At 41.2% G+C, this 20496-nt stretch overlaps 1 protein-coding gene across 2 annotated transcripts in view; it reads left to right on the top strand.

Moving 5' to 3' along the window:
• The window catches only part of SPOCK1 (SPARC (osteonectin), cwcv and kazal like domains proteoglycan 1), a 635761-nt gene that overhangs the window by 390307 nt on the left and 224958 nt on the right, over positions 1–20496 (top strand). The window lies entirely within an intron of this gene.

Genomic DNA, 20496 nt, shown 5'->3' with positions numbered 1-20496 from the left:
CTCCTGTCATTTTATATTGTAAGCTCTTTGAGCAGGGACTGTCTTTCTTCTATGTTTGTGCAGTGCTGCGTACGCTTTGTAGCGCTATAGAAATGCTAAATAGTAGTAGTAGTAGTTTCTAGCCTGAAATGACAGGAAAAAAACTATTTTTAGGGGGGGGGGGGGGGTTCCCAGCAATTTTAAAAGTTGTCAGACATAAACCAACTTGAAGTGGTGACCAACTTTGGTTGCAGGGTATCTTTCTTCTAAAAAGTAGTTATTCTGTTTCTTGAGAATCTGGTTCTAGCCAGACTATTCCTAGCTGTATCTTGAATTTCTGGTACTTAGATTCTGTTTCCTCATAGGGCAAGCAGGGACCTGCCCAGGGCATGCTTGAATATTTCTATCCTACCTCTTGGCTTGTTCCCTGCTACTTCAGTCTTGTTTTCTTGTCCAGGCTTGGCTTTGGTTCCTGTTTTTGTCTTGCTTCCTGATGCCTCAGGATTCTGGCTTCTTGTCGAGCACTTTGGGGTCCTTTTACTATGCCATGGACAAAAAGGCCATGCAGTAGCAACGGAGGCTGTTTTTCCCATGCACCAAAGCCCTTTATAAAACAGCCCCTAAAAAATGGTCATGCGGTAAGATTACTCTTACCGTGTGGTCATTCTGAGAGAGGGGGGGGGGCACTTACCGCCACCCATTGAGTGGTAACCAGGCAGCTCATGGTGATGTGTGATAACAGCCGGGTTAGTGCTGCACTATAAAAAAAACATTTTACAGCACACAGTCAAGGCAGAACTACCGCTGTTGGCCAAGTTAGTGTATGGTAAGCCCACGCTGGTCTTGCCAACACTTTGTAAAAGGACTCCTTTGTTTCCAATCATCCTCATTTGCCTTTTTTGTATGAATGCAATACCTGAACGTACAGTGACATTAAAACTTACCTCAAGCAATCCTAGCTCTCACCTTGTTCTTGTACAGTAATCAACCCTTGATGTCCCTGTCCAGCTAGAGACAATGTGACAGAATGAACTAGTAAAGGCACTGATTGACAGGGCCGCCGAGAGACAAAGCTGGCCCGGGGTAAACACCTCCCTGGCCCGCCCCCTTCCGGGCCCACCCCCCTCTCCAGGCAGACCCGCCCCCCTTTCCGGGTGGGCCCACCACTCGCCCCGCCGCCACCCCGCTTACTTGCCTGCACTCCTGCTCCAGGCTATCACTGTGCACAGCAAACTTCCCCAGGGCCCATTACTAGCATTGCTCTCCTGTTCCTGTGCATGGCAGCGCCACAGAGCAGAGTCCTTCCTTCCTTCCTGCTGTGTCCAATGAGGCTGTTTGGACGCGGCAGGAAGGAAGTATGGCGTTGCTGTGCACAGGAACATGAGAGTAATGCTAACGCCGGGCGGACCCCCCTTGGATGCCGGGCCCTGGGGAATTTTGCCCCCCTCTTGGCGACCCTGCTGATTGATTCTGAAGGCAACTTATCAATATTGGCTACTGGTCAGCTGGATTCTTTTACCACAGGTTGTGCTATTTTAGCACAGGGTCCCATTTTATGCAATGAGACCCCGTGCTAAAATAGCATGACGTGGTAAAATAACCCACCTTAACAGTAGGCCACGTTGATAATGTCCTCCCTCAGTCACCTAAAAAAAAAGAAAAAAAGAAGAATTGATAGAAGGCGCCAGCAGCAGCTTAAACAAAGCTGAAAAGTTACTCTGTTCCAGGAGGGAGACCTTATGGCCAGTCCTGTTTTAAACTTACATCGCAAAGAGGTATGATGTTTGCAGTCCCTGAGTCTACCCATTGAAATCAGTGCTACAGGTCCCTTAATACAATGCTTCTCACCTAGCTGGTTGGGTTTTCAGTATTACCACACTGAATAAAAATGTATAAAAACAAAATTGAAAAAAAAAAACGTCAAATGAATAAAAGCATATAAAAACAAAATTGAAAAAGAAATCTTCAAATGACATAGGAAACTTAAGAAAGCAACATTTGTTTTGCCTGCACATCCCTAAGATCTATAATTTAACCCTTTTTTTGGACACAAATCACTGAACTAGACCTGACTAGTTCACTGCATACAACTTTTTCTCATGCATATTCATTGTAGTTATTCTGAAAACCTGATTGGTTAGTGGATTCAACCTACTAATTTGAGGTCCACTGAATTAGATAGTGGCATTCTCAAATTCATACCCTAAGGGCCAGAAATCAGTCTTGCATTCAGAGCACCTACAGTGAATATCTTTGAGATATATTTGCATGCATTTTTCTGGTTTAGAGTCCATTTAAATCTTTAATTATTCTGTTTATTGCCTTCCATGTCAAGAATTCAAGACTTCTAAAATTCAATCTGCATGGCAAATAACTCTTGTCTACAGCAAGCTGTCCCAACTGAAAGAACATTTCAACACTATGTAGAATTCTACAAAATATCTCTTTTGTTCTACCTAGTAAAATATGGATGAACTGCAGAAGTAAATGAAAATTTGATTTTAAAGGATCTTTATGAGTGAATAATTCATTCCATATTGGAAAAGAAGAGAAATATTATTCATTTCCTGGGTGCATTTACAATAGTAATGAATAGTGAAGACAATGCATGCAGAGAGGGTTTTATTTTTAAGATGAAGTAATTTGCTGCAGTACATGCTTTTTCTTCTGCTGTGTTTTTCTGTTTATTTATTTATTTTTACAAATTTAATAATACATGTGTCTGTCACTGGAAATTAAACTGTGCTGTTCCAGAGCTATTACTCCACATACAGTACTGCAAACCATTTAGCACAAAAGCCCTTGACTAATGTAACCTTCATCTCATTACTTATAGAAAGATAGACAAATCTGACCTTAGGTGGACCTTGTATATCAAATGTCATCTAGAACTTGCAAACTCAGATCCACGGTATATATTATATATTATGTATTATATTTTATATATTATGGACCAAATTCTACAAATGGCACCTAAACAATTAGCATAAAAAAATTGTTAAGCACTGTTTACAGAATAGCACTTAGCACAGGGAACAGTGACTACATTTAGGTATGAACATTTTGCACCAACGAAACCTTGGTGTAAACCCCTGTGCCTAAATTAGATGCAGATCCCCTTTATTCTATAATAACATGCATAAATTAAAGGAATGCCCCAGATCTGTCCATGAACCTCCCAAGGCCATACCCCCTCTTGGACCCACATCAAGTTTAATTAAAATGTTCTATCCTGCCCATAGGAATTCCATCTAGGCAGTGTTCAATCTACAATGAAAAGGGATAGACAGTTTCCAGGCAAAAGCCTATTATACACATGCAAAATTTACGTGCAGATCCCATGCCTAAATTTACACATGTAAAATTTAATTAAATTCAATTAGCACCAATAATTGCTTAACATCTCAATTATCTGCACTAACTGGCTCATTATTCAATTAAATTGTGTGCGCGTAACTCTAGAGTTTACTTTTTGCCTCACCCTATATATGCTCTGAAGGACACTTTTAAGTGCATATATAGGGCCAAATTCTATAAATAGCATCGAAAAATCACCTGGTGGAATCCCAAAGAGTAGCAAGATTCCGGAATCCCAAAGAGTAGCAAGATTCCATGCTATCGATCCTGGGGACAGCAGTAGCTTCCCCCATGTCCATCTCAAGTAAACCCTGGTACAAATCCTCTAAATTAGGCGTGGATCCCCCTTATTCTATAACAGTGTGCATAATTTGTAGGAATGCCCCTAGTCCACCCTGGCCACGCCTCCTTTTTGAAGATGCACTTAAAATTTATACATGGATCCCCATGACTAAAAATGCATGCATGAATTTCAATTAATGTCTATTAGTGTTGGTAATTGTTAGCACCCAATTATCAGTGCTAATCATCTCATTATTCAATTAAATTGCAAGCGCAAATTGGGCGCACACCCAAATTTGTGCTTGTAATTTAAAGCACCATTTATGTCCATACCATAATGGGGCTCACTTGCCTTAGATGTACTTACACACGGAGACAACTTTAACCATAAAGAGAAGAGACAATTTTAACCTCTCAGGAAAAACAAGACTTTGCAACCGCCTTCTTAATAATGCTGCTCAACAACAAAACCATGTGATCCAATTCTGGACAAATTGCCCAGCTCTTTCACTGGGAGAGCATCCCTAATGGAACTTCCCAGCAGCCATCCTAAACCAAAACATTCCCAGGATTATTGTTATTGGGGGGAGAGGAGGGGTTGTCCGAACACCACTGTTTGCACTAATGGGGTATTTTGGCAAGTATTGTTAAGCTGGAAGAAAAGGCATGGAGTTTTGAGCCATAAAGTTGCTGCCAGATGGTTCACATGTCTCTCGATGGAACTCTGCTTATGAAATATTTATAACAAGAACTGTGTATAACCATATTTTTCATGGATGAAATTCTAAAGAAAATAGGAATGTGTGTGAAAACGGATCCCCAAGCTATGGATATAGCTTCTGACTCCACTTCACATGAGGCTTCCAAAATTTATTTGCTATAACTTGTTTAGGAGATATTACCGCTTTGAAGTGTTTCATTTGCTTTGGTCAGTCGTAAGTGCATTATCACTGAGGGCATCATAGCTGTGCTAATACCAGTTCAAGATACGTTTGAAATGTTCTGCATAGGGTCTGAAATATGCTACTAATGAAATAAACCTTGGGGCTTTCTTGTTTCATTCTTAGACATGACAGATAGCAGCAGATTTTATTCTCGGCCCTCTGGTTATCATTTGATTATAGCTTGCAACGCGTATCCTGAATCTGCAATATTTATAATATGGCATTAAGAAATACTTTAATATCAACTTAGCCAGCAATGAGAGTTACAGAACATTCTTGGAGAGGAGGGAGGATTAAGTAGATATCTCCAAATTGGCTCAGATCGAGCTAAAACCCATTCTTCAGTCCTAACATGGGTTACTTGGCTCCAGGGAATTAGGACATTTCAAAACTTTTCACACTGAGGTTATGGGTTCAAATTAGATTAAGGGCCCTGTTTACTAAGAGTTTATCATTTTTAGTGCACGCCTAAAATTAGGGCATACTAAATGCTAGAGACACCAATATACTCCAATGGGTGTTTTTAGTGTTTAGCGGCATGCACTAAAAACGCTAGTGTACCTTTAGCACTGGTAATGAACAAAAGTGATTACCCTCTGAAAGCTTATGGTTGTATTCTGGATATGCACATGTAACTTAATTAGCTTAAAAAGTCAATCAGCACCGATAATTGAACTTGACAAGCAATTATTAATCTTGATTGTCTTTAATTAGAATTTACACCTTTCTATGCGTATTCTAGAAAATGATGCGTATAAATTCTAAGATGCAGATCTGAAAAGGGACATGGCCGTGGGAGGGGAATAGGCGGTCATGGGCATTTCTAGAATTTACATTACTGTTATAGAATATGCCTGTTCTGCATGAAATTTGAGCATCAGCATTTACACAAGGTTTTCATTGGCATAAATAGCCGCAACTAAATATAGTTTTAGAAAATGGATTTTGGGCATACTCTGCCTAGATATAGGAATAGTCTATAAACCGTGCCTAAATTTATGCTCAGTTTAATAAATACGCCTGTGCCAGTGTTATTGGTGTGATATATAAAATCTAGCCCATTTTAATAAAAGGGCCCCAAAGAGATAATTTGAACCAATTTACTCATTTATGTGTCATCACTGAAAATGCCAGCACATCTTTGTACAGATAACTTATCCATAAAAAGTTTGGTCTATTTCTGCAATCACACATAAATGGATAAGTTATCTGGAGATTCTGTATGAGTTACATCAAGATTCATCTTTAAGTTTCACCTCCAAACTGTACCTCATCCTGCCCAAATTTTATTTAGGAACCTAGAGGGCACCTATAGAGTACCTATTCTATAAAGGAAAATAGACACCTATTTTCCTTTATAGAGTACTAGCGTAACAGGTTTGAATACTTATAGCAACCATAGTGCTGATGTAATAATCGGATTCAAATGCTAGAGATACCTGCATAAATTGTAGCATTCTAAAAGTTATGCATGTGTGATCCTGCCCATGGTCTGCTCAGACTTCACCCATATGACGCCACTCCTGTAAAATACGCACTATATAAGATGTACCTATATTTAAGATTAGTGCTTGGGTGGAATTTTGCCAGTACTCCAGTCATTTACACCTAAATTTATAGCCCAAAGTTATATATTGCCTATGCTGACAAATTCAAACAAAGCCATTCACGTGGCCCTCATTCAATGCTGGCCACATAAACATTTTCTAAAATTGAAGATAAACAAATGCAATATGGCTTTTCTGGGTAAACCTAACATGATTGGAAAGGATCTTTTTTAATTCAAAAGAAAATTGCCAGAGGATGTGGTAACAGTGGTTAGCTTGTCTGGGTTTAAAAAAAAAGTTTGGGCAAGTTCCTGGAGGAAAAGTGCTATTGAAACAGACATTGGGAAGCCACTTCTTGCCCTGGGATTGGTAGCATGGAATGCTACTCTTTGGGATTCTGGAATCTTGCTACTCTTTGGGATTCCGGAACCTTGTTGCTCTTTGGGATTCTGGAATCTTGCTACTTTTGGGGATTCCGGAACCTTGTTACTCTTTGGGATTCTGGAATCTTGCTACTCTTTGAGATTCTGTCAGGTTCTTGTGACCTGGATTGGCCACTGTTGGAAGCAGGATACTGGGTTAGATGGACCACTGGTCTGACCCAGTATGGCTATTCTTATGTTCTTATATAACTGCATGTCTTCCTCCCTGTACTCTATTTGTAGCCTTCTGTCCTGACCATTGAGCCCCTGTTACTGAGTCCTTCATAGCCCTTTATATAGTCATAAGAACTTGAAAGCACAGTAGATTTAGGCCACCATAAAATAATGTCCTTGCTCTGTATCTTCTCATGATTTTAGTGACTTGTTCAATTTAACCTCTGGACCCTGGCATTTTCAATGGCATTCTATTGATTGTTCTCTCTGGGGTTGAAGAATACAGTATGGTAATGTAAATCTTATTGTCTTTCAAGTTTAATGCAATACAATTATTGACATGTACTGTGAAAATCATCTTGTGCCGATTTGAGATTGCTTAGTTTTGATTTATGGTAAACTGCATTGAGCATTCTTTTTAACAGGAAGGACAGGGTGTATAATAAAATTAGGAATAAGAATATAATTTCTGGGATTATTTGCTTTCATGGCATGTTGTTTTTCAGATAAGTATTTTACTAGTAAAGCCATTATTAATCCCTGGATTCTATAAAGGTAGCACAAATTTGGGCACCATCCAGAGATGTGCACACAACTTAACTAGTTAACAAGCCATTAGCACTCAATGATTAGTGCTAACAACCAATTAACATAGTAACACAGTAGCATAGTAGATGGTGGCATATAGTCTGCCTGAGTGGATAAACTCATTACATAAAGGTATAAGGTGATACGACATATGTATACCTGATCTTGATTTATTCATGCTATATTCAGGGCATAGACCGTAGAGGTCTGCCCGGCACTTTCCTTGCTCTAAAACTTCTGAAGATGTCATCGAAGTCCTTGAAAAGCTCCAATCCAGCCCATCCATATCTATCTAGGTCATGATCAGAGGGCACAGACCATAGAAGTCCGCCTAGCACTGGCTTTGCTTCTCAATTTCCAGTGTTGCCACCTAGTTTCTGCTAAGCTTCTTTAGATTGATTCCTTCTAAACAGGATACTTATATTAATTGTCCCCAATTAAGGTTTGCATGCTATTCTGTAATGATGGGCATCTAATTTTCTTAACACATAACTCAAAAGGGAAGTGGCCATGGGAGGGGCATGGAGGGTTGGGGCATTCTGAATATTTGGATGCAGTATTATAGAATACAGAGGTTGTGTACCCAATTTGCGTGCCAGGATTTATACCAGGTTTCAGTTGGTGTAAGTCTTCGGACCCAAAGTTGGACACGGGATTCTGTGCTAAGCATTATTCTATAAAGACTATTCAGCCCAGAGTGCTTTTTATAGAATAGCCCTGATTTTTCCAGGTGCCTATTTTTTCGCTCAATTTACTGAATCCTGCCCTACTGTACAAAGCTCTGCCATGACAGAGCTATAAACCCCAAGGAAAACATTGTCTGCTAAAATGCTACTTGTAAGGAACTCAACTGCAATTTTACTTTCTGAAGCCTGTTCGAAGCAGTGTGTTCTGTGCATCTCTTATTGGAAAAGATAATTATTTAGACCTGTCAAAACTGATGCAAGATTTTGAGCCATTTAGCTCTTATTTGAATGACTAAGACTGAACATTTGCAAACGATTGGTATAGCAGTAGAATTGCAGGTGCCCTGTTCTATTTTAGTCACTTTGAAATAGCACAAGATAACAAGGAGAGCTCTGTGATTTAGGTAGACAAATTGCCCCATCCAAAATTTCTCTGAAATATAGGAGGTAAATGGTATGCATTTTTCTGTTCTATAAAAGTAATGTTGAAGATGTTATTGAAAAGCACTTTGAGGATAATTCTAGAAAGAGATGCTTATTTTTAGGAACTAAGAAGACGCCTAGTCTATAAAGAAAAGTAAGCAGTTACTTTCCTTTACAGAATACTAACATAGCAGGGAAAATATATGCGTATATTTTAGATGCAACCCCATGCAGCACCCCAGACCTGGTGCAAATGCTCATGCATAAATTATCATATTCTATAATTTAAGGTACAGAGAAGGGCGACGAAAATTATAAAGGGGATGGGACAATTTCTCTATGAGAAAAGGCTAAAGCAGCTAGGGCTCTTCAGCTTGGAGAAAAGATGGCTGAGGGGAGATATGACTGAGGTCTACAAAATAATGAGTGGAGTGGAATGGGTAGATATGAATGGCTTGTTTACTCTTTCCAAAAATGCTAGGACTAGGTGGCACGCAATGAAGCTACAAAGTAGTACATTTAAAACGAATCGGAGAAAATATTCCTTCACTCAACATGTAATGAAACTCTGGAATTCTTTGCCAGAGAATGTGGTAAAAGCAGTTAGCTTAGTGTGGTTTTAAAAAGGTTTGGATATCTTCCTAAAAGAAATGTCCATAAGCCAGTATTAAGATGGACTTCGGAAAATCCACTGCTTATTTCTAGGATAATCAAAAAAATATAGCAAAAAATGGCAACCCTCCACCACTTGTAATTTGAACCATACACAACAAACTGTCAGTGGAGCAGCTCACACTTATTTATGCTTTAATGAGGGGATGTCTCATACTGTCACACAGGCACTTCTTTTTTGTGCTTCCTTAAAGCTGAGGCTTTAAGGAAGCACAAAAAAGAAGTGCCTGTGTGACAGTATGAGACATCCCCTCATTAAAGCATAAATAAGTGTGAGCTGCTCCACTGACTATTTCTAGGATAAGCAGCATAAAATGTATTGTACTGTTTTGGGATCTTGCCAGGTACTTCTGACCTGGATTGGTCACTGCTGGAAACTAGACTTTATAGACCTTTGGTCTGTCCCAATATGGCAGTGCTTATGTTCTTAAGTTCTTAACTGTATATCCCATCCACACTCAGCCCAAACCTCACCCATGGTTATGCCCACACACCTAGGTCTAGTGTGAATGCCTGCATCCAGCTGATAGCAAGAATGTTCCATCCAAACTTCATCCATGTGTTTGCCTCAGTAAAGTATGCACCATGCAAATGTAGCATGTACTTTTACACAGGTTGGTATTTTATCAAGGTCATTTACACATGTAGGTACCCACTTACCCCCAAATTCTATAAATGGCTCTTAAAATTGGCAAAGAAATTTAGGCATGCACCCAATTTACGCATACAATTTAATTGATTAAAGAGCCAATTAGCACTGATAATTGGGCACTAATAATCAATTATCAACACTAATTGGCTTTAATCGGAATTTACACATGCAATTTTAGTCGCACGGATCCATGCAATTTAAAATTAGGTGCTAAGGACTAGATTCTACATATGGCGGCAAAAAAAATCAGTTTCAAAAACTCACTATTCTATAAACCACGCTTAAATTTAGGCACACTTTATAGAATAACACTTATGCCCGGGAATCACACCTAACTTTAGGCTCTGCCATTTGCACCAACTGAAATGTGGTGCAATTTTACGAGCCAACATTAGGTGCATATCGCAGTTATCCTATAACAATGTGCATTAATTTTAGGAATGCCTCATTCCTCCTATGATCCTCCCATTTCTGCACCCCATTTTTCAAACCACATGTAAAATTCCACACCTAAATTTATGCTTGTAAAGTTCAATTAAATTTAATTAGAGTCAATAATTGCTTGTTAAAAAGCCAATTGTTGGTGCTAATTAACTTGTTATTTAATTAAATTGCATGCATGCCCAAATTTGTGTGCACAATTTTTGGTGACTTTTACAGAATTAGGGGGTAAGAATATCCTATAAAGGGTGCCTAACTTTCAGCGCCATAAACAGAATAATGATTAGCATGTTATTTTTTTTTGAACCAATTTTTTGGCACTATTTGTGGAATGTGATCTTTGATAAGTTTAAATGATTAAGGGGCCGTTTTACAAAGGTGCACCAAAACTGGCCTGCGGCAGTGTGGGCGCTTGTATTTGGCGTGTGCTGGGCCCTTATTGCAATGCGTCTGGAAAGGATTATTTTAATGAGCCAGAAAATGGATGCGCGGCAAAATGAAAACCAGTGTGCATCCATTTTCGGCCTGAGACCTTACCCCCACCCACTGACTTAGTGGTAAGGTCTCACACACTACACGGGCGGTAAGCATGCAGCGCTTGCCAATTGCCGTTTATCGCCAGGTAGGCATCCTGCGATAGAAAATAGAAAATATTTTCTACCACGTGTTTTCGGCACATGCCAAATTTAGAATTACCACCCGGGGCACGTGGTAGCTGGGTGGTAATCCCAATTTGGCGCATGCTGGATGCACGTGATAGGCTCTTATATGCCTTTGTAAAAGGATCCCTGAAATACCACCATTTAGGCATGTTCTTGCCACCTAAAACTAGTTGATGCCTTGTAGAGTTACATTACATTGCATCATTGCAATTATATCCCAAACATACTGTTTCTGATTCAGTGTGGCTCACAGTAGAAGAAGCTGAGCATACCCAGGACAATTACAACATTACGTTAAAATCCATGAAAGGGCAATTCTATAACTGGGCAGTTACAGTTGCGTACCAGTTGTCTGCGTAAATTGATAGAATACCAACACTTTTGTGGGTAATTGCACATGGTGGTGGGACACCTAAGCACTATTTGGTAAAAGCGTGTGTAAGTGGCATAAGGACCCTTTTACAAAGCAGCGCTAAAGAATGACCTTTGTGTGCCCTTCCATGGGAATTTTTGAATTAATGGCCATGCACTAGTGTTCAATAGGCGTTACTTAGCTATCAATAGAATTACTGCAAATCAATCGATAAAATCTCACAACTAAACCATTCTGCAATTTCAACTTTATAATAAATTTCTCTCTAGGTAACGGGCCTTCACAGGTGAGCTTCAATTGAGCAGATTTTCTCAAGTATATGGTCTATAATTTGAGGATAATGATGGGTCCAGTTGTTTATTTCAGTAAGAGGCAAATGATAACAGCTTTCGATTCAGAGGCAATATAGCCAGAAGAAAAACTGTTATAAGAGATACAAGTAAAGTGGCCAGTCTATCCAGCTTATTTTCGAAAGAGAAAAACGCCTATAGTGCGACCTAAATCGGGAGATAGACGTTTGTCTCGCAAAGGCGCCCAAATCGGTATAATCGAAAGCCGATTTTGGGCGTTTCCAACTGCACTCCATCGCGGAAACGAATAAAGTTGACGGGGGCGTGTCGGAGGCGTGGTGGAGGCGGAACTGGGGCGTGGTTATCAGCCGAGGAGAGATGGGTGTCTGTAGCTGATAATCGAAAAAAAAAAAAAGGCGTTTTTACCGTGATTTGGGGTCACTTTTTTGGACCCTTTTGTTTTTCACAAACAAGTCCCAAAAAGGTGCCCCAACTGCCCAGATGACCACTGGAGGGAATCGGGGATGACCTCCCCGGACTCCCCCAGTGGTCAGTAACCCCCACCCACCAAAAAAAAAACCCACTTAAAAAACTTTTTTCCCAGCCTGTATGCCAGCCTCAAATGCCGTACCCACCTCCATAACAGCAGAATGTGTTCGATCCTGTCACAGCCTTTCCCTGGGTCAGATGTGGCTCTCGGGTGCAGTACAGGGTCACATCAGCATTGCATTGTGGTGGGTGTAGGGTATTGGGCTCTGTGATTTCATTAGCTTGTGTTACAGTCTCACAATGTTGGTAGTTGGTAGGCTCTTCTCCCATGGTGCTTTTCCCCCCTGCCTACTAGGTCAGAGTGTGCCCTGTTGTGTTTCCTGTTGTAGTCCATGCGGTAGTGGCCATTCTTGTAAGCCAGTTTTAGTTCCCTTTCCTGTGTTAGCCATGTTAGACAACTTAGTTCTTCTCTTGAATGTGGCTGAATGAGGGCATTGTAAAGCATTCTGCCAGTTCTGACCTACTGCTCATCTCAGTACCAGGGAGACTCGTTGCCAGTGGGGCACAACCTCTGATCTGCAGTTAACTATGAGTAAAGGCGGTTATTCCAATAAAGGACGTTTTCGTAGAGATTAGTCTTCAGGTGTCAACTGGTGTGCCAAGGTTGTATAGCAGCAACCAGTCCTAGAGGCCTGTGTGTATGCAGGTCCCTGGAGCACGTTTAGTGGGTACCGCAGTGCACTTCAGCCAGGTGGCCCCAGGCCCATCCCCCCCCCCCCCACCTGTAACACTTGTGCTGGTAAATGGGAGGCCTCCAAAACCCACTGTACCCACATGTAGGTGCCCACTTCACCCCTAAGAGCTATGGTAGTGTTGTACATTTGTGGGTTTTGGGGGAGGGGGGTTAGGTGTTCAACACCCTTGGTAAGGGAGTTATGCATGTGGGAGCTTTTTCTGAAGTCCACCGCACTGACGTAGGGTGCCCAGTTGGTGTCCTGGCATATCAAGGGGGCGAGTGTACTAGAAATCGTGGCCCCTCCCACAACCAAATGGCTCGGATTAGGACGTTTTTGAGCTGGGCGTTTTTAGTTTCCATTATCGCTAAAAAAAAACAAACGCCCAGCTCAAAAACGTCCATTTTTTCGAAAATACGGTTCGGCCCGCCCCTTCACGGACCCGTTCTCAGAGATAAACGTCCATGGAGATAGGCGTTTCCGTTCAATTATGCCCCTCCACTTGTCATAATCCCTATCCAGGTAGAAGGAATGGGATGAAGCGGACAGGTAGTCAGTTTGGAGGAAGGTGTGAATTTAGTGAAGGCTATAAAGATAAATAGTTAAATTTGGACCAACTGCTGCAGAAGGCAGAGGATGGGGTGGTTGGGCTGAGGTCATGGGTTGAGACAGAAAATGTGGCTGTTAAAATATGGAGAGAAGAGCACACTAAAGATATTTTGAAAGAAAAATGCAATGCAAGCTCAGAAGAGATAAGCTTAGAAAGGGATAAGTCTCAATGCCAGTGCAGATCATGACATTCCTCCTCCCCTCCCCCCCCCCAGCACTGCACAGGAGAAGGCAATGGCAAGCCACTCCTGTATCAAGGCAAGAAAACCACAAGGAGGGGGCCTTATAGTGTGGTCACCCCCCCCCCCCCCCATGCCTTATTTTTTACAAGTGTGAACGTTATTTTTTACTGTGAATTGAAATGCTGCATAGTTTTATTTCATCTTCATCCCATATAGGTAACCTCTTTGTTATTCCACCTGTTTCTAAATTCCGTCCTTTTTTTCAATCCCACTTTCCGCAGAAGGCACCCAGCATCCTCTCTGTGAAAAGTATTTCTTGGTGTTGCTTTTAAGTTTCCCTCTTTCCAATCTCATTTCATATCCTCTAGTTGGTTGTTTTGTTCCTTACTATCTTTGAAGAATGTAAATGTTTGTCCCATATCTCTACTATCCTTCCTCTTCTCCAGTGTGCTTATATTCAAGTTTTCCAGTCTCTTTTCATACATCTTCTGGTACTGGCCAGTTACATGTTTATATGCAACTTTATTCCCAACTGGGGCATGTGTGTGTATTGCTAGATCCACTGTAGTATTGTATAGGTTGCGAAGTCCCAAATAATGGAATTTTGTGCTCTTTTCCTATTGATGAATCTGTTAATCCCCTTTGAACTTATGCAGTAAATAATATGCAGCAGCTATTTTCAAATAAACAAAAATAAAAAGAAACTTGCACTGAAGCTGTGGCATCCACGTGTTAATATTCCAAGATGGTGAACAGATTATTGGTCAGAATTCGTGGTTCTTAAACCAAGAACTACAAATTCCAGTACTTCTCTGAGAAGATAACAGAAGAAAAGCTAGTTAAAAATGACCCAGCCTCCAGTATTGCTTACTGGTGTACTTTGGCTTCAGCTTGGATTGATACAAGCAAGCAAATAAGAAAAAGGCATAAAATGCTTCAGAATTACAGACCCACTACGTACATGGTCTACTGCACTGTGCATGGTAATAGCAGAGTTTTGCAAAAAAGTTGTCCAACGGACATGTAAAAGCAAAGCCGAAGGTTAACTATTAATACAGCAGATAACACAGAACCTTTGAGTCCACCTCAGATGCTAGCATTAAATTAATTAATTAATTCTTGTTACCAGCAATGCAGTTAATGTGCAGTGAATGTATTTTTCCTGTGTTGGCCGCATTGGCAGATACTGAAAATTCCCACAACATTTAACAAAGAAGTATGCTAACCGTAAAACTTCTTCACACTTTAGGATATGGTCCTTAATAAGCCTTATGTTAGCACAACTGGACTTCCAAAAGGTGACTCATCACAAAAACAACCAATATCAAATTTGAGAGAGATACCTGATAATCAATAAGCAACAGATACCAATAGCTATGAAGGGAATGTCTTCCTTGTAGCACGATTATCCCTCTTTCCCAGTCATTGACTGCTAGAGGTGGGCTAAGGCAGTAAGAAGTCAATATTATTACGAAACTAGTCTGAATAACTCATTCACAGGTAGATTTAAAGAGACAGTACAATTGGGCCTGTTTCGGAGCAGAATTAACAATGTAGTTTCTCAAAGCCTGATCAGCCTGTACTTCAGTGGCTGATGTCCATAAAAAATCTCATTCATGGTTTACTGGCCAAATTAATCTGATTGAAAATGACTAAATTGAAAATCTGTAGGTTGTACTCTTGATGAGTTTTGGCAGATCACTAAGCAGGCAATCACAGGCTCATTAATGGAAAAAAAAGTAGGGTGGAAATTGAAAAATTAAAGCAGCAGGAAGTGATAGATTAAAAATTTAATTTGATAATTTAACACAGAAAATAAGATAAAGCTTAGTCTGGATTTATTTTTACTTTATAACGCACCCTACAAGAATCATAAATTAAAATGTCATGTATTTTTTCCTTTGTTAATTAATCTTATGAATTCAGCTTCCATATTTCATGTTAAGATTTATCTTGTCTTTATATATAAAAATGCATAAATAAAAAAAATTAAAATGTCGTGTGTGTTAAAAAGTAAGCTTATATTTTTCTGTCATAATGGAACAAAACAAAAATTTCCAGGGTTAAAAGTTGGACTTGGTGGTCTAGACCTGTTTTAATAATGACTAAGCCACAAAAAAGTGCCATAAATGACCAGATGACCACTGAAGGAATAAAGGAATGACACTCCCTTATTCTCCCAGTGATCACTGACTCCCCTCCCAGGCCCCAAAGATGTGAATGAAACAGTACAGACCAGCCTCTATGACAGCATTAGATGTTATGGTCAGTCCTATTAGAACAGCAAGCAGGTCCCTGGAGCAACCTAGTGGTCAGTGCAGTGTACTGTGGAGAAGGGGACTCAGGACCATTATCCACTCTAACTGTTACACTTGTGGTAGAAAGTGTGAACCGTCCAAAATCCACCAAAAACATGCTGTACCTAAATATAGGTGACACCTGCAGCTATAATGGCTTTTGAAGTGGTGTATAGTTGTGTACAGTAAGTTTTTGGTGGGTTTTGGAGGGCTCCCCATACAATATAAGGAGGTAATAGCGAGATGTGTACCTTGTAACCTTTATGTGAAGTCCACTGCGGTGCCCCCTAGGCCCCCTGTCTGTGTGGTCAGGCTACACCACACTCCCTTAAAATCTCTGTGTAGCATGGATCTCTTTGTGTGAAAATGCCATTAGCTATTTACACATGCAGATGCTTGCAAAATATCTCTATAACTCAAACAATGGTTTGTGATTTATGTAAAGAAATGTTTTTAATGTTAATTTTAAACATGCACTGAGTTATGTGGAATATTGCAGTGACATAAACAGTGCAGTGATGCATATACAAACACACAATTTTATGAACTATTTAGATTATTTGCAATAATAGCGTATGTTAATTTAACCTTATTATGCACTATACATGCATATCATTATTGGATTATTAGATATTCAACAGTGCCTTAAACCTCAGTGCCTGTATTAATCCAGCTGGGGATGCTGGAAGAAGAGGTGCATGTTATTTCAGATTTGCAGAGTTCTTTCTCTTTTGATAAACCCTTGAGCTAGTTTCATTTCATTTGACCCTTATGGAGGAAGTCTGTAACTTGGCGTCTCCATTGAGAAGCCCTGAGGACACATGATAAGAACCTATTCCAAGACCATATGCGGTTGCCCAGATTTTGTAGATGGTGAGGGTTCCTGCATTACCTGTGCACTAACTAGTTAGCATGCATTAATGTAGATGTGCTAACAGTGTAACAATGCCCACCATGTAAAAACCCTAACACAACTTGCAGTGTGCATGAGACTACCCACTAGGGGAGCATTTTGATGATGCACTGGACTTGGCATTGCACCTACCTGAAGACTCCCTGGACCACCAATGATCTAAATAGTGGGCCCTCTGGACCCAGGAGAGTGGGGGTGTCTGGAGCCTTTTAGTGGGGGGGGGGGGGGAGTTTGGATCCTGGGGCAAGTTGCTTTGATGGCCCAGGAGCATTGTGCTGCAGTTTTACGGCCTGGTGGTCCAAAGCCGCTGGAATAACGCTGCTTAGAACATAAAAGAAAATAGGAATATGCAGTTGTTTCATAGTAACATTGTAAATGACGGCATATAAAGACCTGTATGGTCCATCTACTCTGCCCACTAAGGTGGTTAGTGTTGTACCTGCAGGATGCACCCTCTATGACTTCGTTTAGGGTTGTATCTCTTGCCCCATGCAGTTTATAGACCCATATGCCCCTGTTTAGAGTGTAAGGTATTAGGGATCCTCTGTTTCTATCCCATGCCTTTTTGAATTCCATCACTGTTTTTGACCCCACCACCTCCATCGGGATAGTATTCCAGGCATCCACCACTCTCTCTGAAAAAGTATTTCCTGATGTTTATTTTAAGTCTACGCCTTCGACCTTAGTTCATGTCCTCTAGTTCTAACACTTCATTGTCTCTGAAAAAGATTTGTTTGCATAGTAATACCTCTCAAGTATGTAAATGTCTGTATTATAACTCCCCAGTCCCTCCTTTCCTTAGGGCAGGGCTACTCAATTCCAGCCCTTGAGGTCTACAAGTAGACCAGCTTTTCAAGCTATCCACAATAAATATGCATATGATAGATTGGCATGCACTGCCTCCTTACTATGCAAATCTCTCTCAAGCCTATACATTAAGGATGTCTTGAAAACCTGGCCTGCCTGTGGGCCTCAAGGACTGGAATTGAGTAGCCCTGTTGTAGATCATACATATGCAGGTCTTCAAGGGGTCCTTTTACAAAGGCATTCTGAAAAATGGCTTGCGGTAGTGTAGACGCTGGTTTTGGGTGCGCGCCGATCCATTTTTTAGTGTGCCTCTAAAAAAGGCCTTTTTTGATAAAAATGGACTTACGGCAAAATCAAAATTGCCGCACTTCCATTTTGGATCTGAGACCTTACTGCCAGCCATTGACCTAGCGGTAAAGAATCCAGGCGGTAATGACTTAAACGTGTCAAAAGCCACTTGGCATGCATCCGTTATGCCTTCCAGAAAATAAAAATATTTTTCAGATGCGCGTAGCAGATGAGCGCCAAAATTTAAATTACCGCAAGGGCCACGCAGTAACCGGGTGGTAACTCCAATTTGGCACACGTTCATCACGCGTAGGCACCTACTCGGCTTAGCAAAAGTACCCCCAAGTCTCTATCAGGCTTATTTTCGAAAGACAAGGTTGCCCATCTTTTGACACAAATCGGGAGATGGGCTTCCTTCTCTCAGGGTCTCCCAAATCGGCATAATCAAAAGCCAATTTTGGGTGTCCCCAACTGCTTCCCGTCGCAGGGACGACCAAATTTCCCGGGGAACTGTCGGAGGCATAGCGAAGGCGGGACTGGGGCGTGTCTAACAGATGGGTGTCCTCGAGTGATAATGGAAAAAAGAAGGGCGTCCCTGACGAGCACTTGGGCGACTTTACTTGGTCCATTTTTTCTTGCGACCAAGTCTCAAAAAGGTTAGCGAACTGACCAGATGACCACCGGAGGGAATCGGGGATGACCTCCCCTGACTCCCCCAGTGGTCACTATCCCCCTCCAACCCTGAAAATAACAACTTAAAAAAAATTTTTTGCCAGCCTGAAATGTCATACTCAGGTCCATCGCAGCAGTATGCAGGTCCCTGGGAGGGGAGGTATGTGTGTGTCAGCAGAAGCATAGCGAAGGCATAGATGTCCTTCTTTCAAACATTTTGGATGTCCTGAACTGCCCCCCCCCACAGGGACAGCCAATTTTAAGGGAGTGGAGTGGAGGAGTGGCCTAGTGGTTAGAGTACTAGTTTTGCAATCCAGAGGTGGCCGGTTCAAATCCCACTGCTGCTACTTGTGATCCAAAATCCAAATAAATAAAGGGGGTGTCGGAAGCAAAGCACGCATGGACATCCTTCTCACAGAAACATCCAGGCATGGATGTCCTTCTCACAGAAACGTCCACATTTTGGACGTCCTCAACTGCCATCGCAGGGATGGAGGCATAGCAAAGGATGTCCTTCATCCATACTCTAAAAAAAAAAAAAAAAAGACGTCCCTGACGAGCACTTGGACATTTTCACCTGGACTTGTAATTTTCTAAGTTTGTAGATGGCAATTTATTTAAGGTTGTAGACGGCTATTATACACGCAGCTTGTCTGCATGTATGAAGCTGTCTTTGGCATGCGCAGAGCAGCCACGCATAATGCCCGTCTGCTCTGCACTGGCTTCCCCTCCTTAGGAAGGAAATCATGTGCAAACGAGGTAACAGTGAGCAGCTCATTTGCATGCGATTTCCTTCATGCATGCCCGTTCCTTTCCGAATCACTAAGGGATCAGTAAGGGAAGGGCTTTTTCCGTTCAGTTAGTGCATCAGTTAGTCCACTGCAGTGCCCCCTAGGGTGCCCGGTTGGTGTCCTGGCATGTCTGGGGGACCAGTGCACTACGAATGCTGGCTCCTCCCATGACCAAATGAGTTGGATTTGGTCGTTTTTGAGATGTGCGTCCTCGGTTTCCATTATGGCCGAAAACTGGGGACGACCATCTCGAAGGTTGACCATCTCAACATTTATGTCGACCATCTCTAAGGTCGACCTAAATGTTGAGATTTGGTCGTCCCTGACCATATTATCAAAACAAAAGATGGACGCCCATCTTGTTTCGATAATGCGGGTTTCCCCGCCCCTTCGCGGGGACGTCCTGCGAGGACGCCCTCAGGAAAACGTGGGCACACCGTTCGATTATGTCCCTCTATGTCTTTCAGCAAAAAACCCTATTCCATTTTTGTTGCCTTCCTATGAACTGTTTCGCCTTTTATGTCCTTTGCAAGATACAGCCTCCAAAACTGAACAAAATACTCCAAGTAGGGCCATTCCAATGACCTGTACAGGGACATTAACACTTTTCTTCTAGCTATTGGTTATGCTTCTCACTGTGCAGTCTAGCATCCTACTGAGAACAAAGCGACAAAGTAATTACTTTTTTTTTTCTTGTTTGTCCTTTTACAGGTGCGCTTAAAAACAGAAATGAAATAAGAAGGAATCAAATTAAATAATGACACAAAATAAACAAAATAGAAAAGAAACAAATGTATTTTTGTATGCGCACCCTTACAAGGAAGTTAAAGAAGCAACACTACACGACTGATTTCCATTCAGCTCCTTGGCAAATGAGTTGAAAATGCATTCAATGTGAGTTCCAAACTCACTCAAGTTTGAAATTAAAAAATGGAATCCATTTTAAACCATTTTTAGATAAAGATACAGTGCCATCTGCTCTAAGCTGCCTTTATCTGTGGCACTGCTGCAGATGTGCCACAGATTGCCATGGAAACTTCCTTTGGTGCTGTTTAAACTTTAAAGGCACTCATTGCAGGCTACTGTGGGGGGTACTGCAGACAGCTGCTCACACTGAAAATGTGCAGTGTCGTGTACCATTCAAAGTTGTTTTCCTATCATTATTGAATATCCCTTCAGTCTCGTATCAAACTGTTTCTTCTGTGTCCTAATGTATGTTGGT

This window comes from Microcaecilia unicolor, chromosome 8, assembly GCF_901765095.1.
Source record: "Microcaecilia unicolor chromosome 8, aMicUni1.1, whole genome shotgun sequence".
Classification (NCBI taxonomy): domain Eukaryota; kingdom Metazoa; phylum Chordata; class Amphibia; order Gymnophiona; family Siphonopidae; genus Microcaecilia; species Microcaecilia unicolor.
The sequence above is the reverse complement of the archived record's forward strand: the minus strand, read 5'-3'. Positions and strand labels throughout refer to the sequence as shown.